Source organism: Saccopteryx leptura, chromosome 1 (assembly GCF_036850995.1).
Source record: "Saccopteryx leptura isolate mSacLep1 chromosome 1, mSacLep1_pri_phased_curated, whole genome shotgun sequence".
Classification (NCBI taxonomy): domain Eukaryota; kingdom Metazoa; phylum Chordata; class Mammalia; order Chiroptera; family Emballonuridae; genus Saccopteryx; species Saccopteryx leptura.
Genome location: NC_089503.1, coordinates 239,113,237 through 239,116,279, shown reverse-complemented (window position 1 = coordinate 239,116,279; position 3,043 = coordinate 239,113,237). Strand labels below are relative to the sequence as shown.

Below are 3,043 nucleotides of genomic sequence, written 5' to 3'. Positions count from 1 at the left end.
CTCCCATATGTGCCTTGACCAGGCAAGCCCAGGGTTTTGAACCGGCGACCTCAGCATTTCCAAGTCGACGCTTTATCCACTGCACCACCACAGGTCAGGCTGTAATGACCTTTTTTATCCCTTACTATACCCTTTGTTTTAAAGTCTATTTTGTCAGATATAAATATTGCTACTCCAGCTTTTCTTTCATTTTCATTTACAAGAAATACTTTTTTTCCATCCCTTCACTTTCAATCTATGTGTATCTTTTGTTTGGAGGTGGGTCTCTTGTAGACAACATATGTACAGGTTCTGTTTTTTTATCCATTCAGCTACCCTATGTCATTTTCTTTTACATTGTCTAAGTCTATATAAGGGCTTGTGTCATAGAGAAGAGAGTACCCGAATAGGTTAGACTTTGTTACTATAGCAAGCTCAATACCCTATGTCTTTTGATTGGAGCATTTAATCCATTTACATTTAAGGTTATTATTGACATGTACTTATTTATTGCCATTTTATTCTTTAAATCTGCAATTCTCTTTTTCTAGATTTTTTTCCCCCTTGCTCTTTTTACAGCAGGCCACTTAACATTTCTTGCAATACTGATTTGGTTGTAATGAATTTCTTGAGTTTTTTTTCTTTTCTTTTTTATCTGGGAAGTTTTTTATTTCTCCTTCAATTTTCAACAATAGCCTTGCTGAATAAAGAAGTCTTGGTTGTAGGTTCTTGTTTTGCATCACTTTGAATATTTCTTGCCAATCCCTTCTGGTCTCTAGTTTTTCTGTTGAGAAATTGGATGTCATCCTTATTGGGGCTCCTCTGTAGGTAATTAACTGCTTTTCTTTTGTGGCTTTTAGTATTCTTTTTTTGTCTCTTAACTTGGCACTTTAATTATGTTGTATCTTGGTGTAGTCCTCCTTGGTTTCCTCTTTAATGGGACTCTCTGTGCTTTTCAAACTTGTGTGACTTTTTTCCTTCATCAATTTAGGGTAGTTGTCACAGAGCTCTCTTAGAGTTTCCTCATTCTTTTTGAGTCTCTCTTTTTTTTTTTTACAGCTCTGCTTTCATGCTTTTGTTTATCTTGTTCTCTAAATCACTGATTTGATCCTCTGCTTCATCCAGCCTGCTATTGATTTCTTCTAGTGCAGTCTTCATTTCTGATACTGTATTTTCATTTCTGATTGGTTCTTTTTTATGATTTAAATGTCTTTTTTGATGCTTGTTATCTCTTTATTTAGGTGCTCATTATGTTCATCCATTGTTGCTCTAAGATTCTTGAGCATCCTAAAAATCATTATTTTAAACTCTGCATCTGGTAGTTTGGTTCCTTCCATCTCATTCAGTTCTTTTTCTGGGGATTTCCCTTGTTGATTTATTTGGGTTGCATTTCTCTGTCTGCCTATTTTTTCTGTGCATTTGGTAGCACTGTCTGTCTTTGAAACTTTTGTGGTGTCTTTATGAAGAAGATGGGCTTGATGGTACTGACCTCCAGGCCACCTGTTCTCCTTGTTCTAGGAATGCTTCTTGAGGGTACTACTCTCCCTCTTATTGTATGTGAGTATTAGATGCAGTTAGTCCTTTCCTGGATATGGTTATCCCTCAGTCTGGCTGTCTCTAAGGGTCAACCTTGATTATGTATATTACACACTGTGCAATGTCTGTCCTGTTGGGCGTATTTATTCTCCACAGTGTCTGGTGCCTGCTAGACTCCACCTTTGTGCTGCTTCTGTAGGTAGCTGAGTCTAGGGTTGGTGCTGTCTGCCACCCACTACCAGTTGTGTTGGCTCTAGATTTTCTTGGGTTGGCATCAGCTGTTATTTGTAACCTGCTGTGGGCTACCTATCTGCAGTTACTGCACTTTTCTCTGTTTGTGTCTGCGTTTTCTGTGCCTGGGTACTGTGGGAGGGGCCAACCTTTGTATCAGGATCAGCTTCCTTCTGCTTAGATATGACAGAAGCTCTGTAAAAGCCCCAACCTCCATAAGACTTTTCTCCACTTTTCAGCTGCTCCTCCTCTTCTTTCAGCTGCTTGGTCTTCCCACAGAGTCTTCTGTAGAAAGACTGTAGTGTGGGCTCAGACAGGCCTCACCCAACCAACCCCTCTACAGGTTGCATCCTTGGTAGGTTAGGGCAGCTGAGTTTGTGAATACAATGTTAGTGGGATCCCCCAATGTCAGGGGTCTCTTGGTCAGGAGATTAGTATGGGGAATGTGGCCCCTACTCTAGAGCTTAATCTCTTAGCCACTGCTGGATACTCAAATTTTATTTCTCACCAACAAGGTGAGCAGCAGGTTCAGACCGAGTGTGGCCAACAGTCCACTCTGCAGAAGTCCTTTCAGCTAGTGAGACCCTGGTCTCAGGGAAGAAGACTGAGAGAGTCCTCTCCAGGGGCTGATTGTGACTCCCCCCCCCGACACACACAAAGGTGGCTAAGCCCCTCGACCAGATCCAACAATAGACTAACAGGGCCTTACACATTAAATGTCCATGCTCCAAGCCTCTCTCCCTTCTCCCTGTGAAATCTAGCCCACAGGGCTATATATCCAATGCCCAGACCAGCTGACTGTGAAGCTCCATCCTATCCAATGCACATGAGCTGCTATGCCAGTGCTGATCACAGAAAGTGGAACTTACCTCAGCTGGGTCAGGTGTGAGGAGACTTTCCTTATGATACTACTCTAGTAAGGGTTGTTAGGTCCTGAACCGATGCTTTCTGCAGCTGGCCCCTGGATGTGCCAGCCCTGGGCCTCCCAAACAGTAACCCAGCACAGACCAGTGGGAGACACTGCCTGTGATTGGCCTTCAGCAACCGTCTTGGAGCTACAAGCGATTCAGAGTTTGTGGCTGCCTCTGCTGGGCCCAGGTATACATGGAAATACCAAGCTGCACTCCTAGGCTGGCTTTTACCCACACTGGGCCTGGGGGAAGGTCTGCTTAGAAGGCCAATTTTCCCTGAGTCCTGCCTCCTGCAGCCTCTGTCTGCTGGCTGAATGTGGGGCTCAGCCACTGAAAAAAACCTCTGCTACAGTCTAGCGCCTGCAGCAATTCAGGGATTAGAAAGG

General features: G+C 43.3%; 1 pseudogene; it reads right to left on the bottom strand.

Moving 5' to 3' along the window:
• Positions 1-335: 335 nt before the first annotated feature.
• LOC136389832 (small nucleolar RNA SNORA28) lies at positions 336-449 on the bottom strand (annotated as a pseudogene).
• Positions 450-3,043: the final 2,594 nt, after the last annotated feature.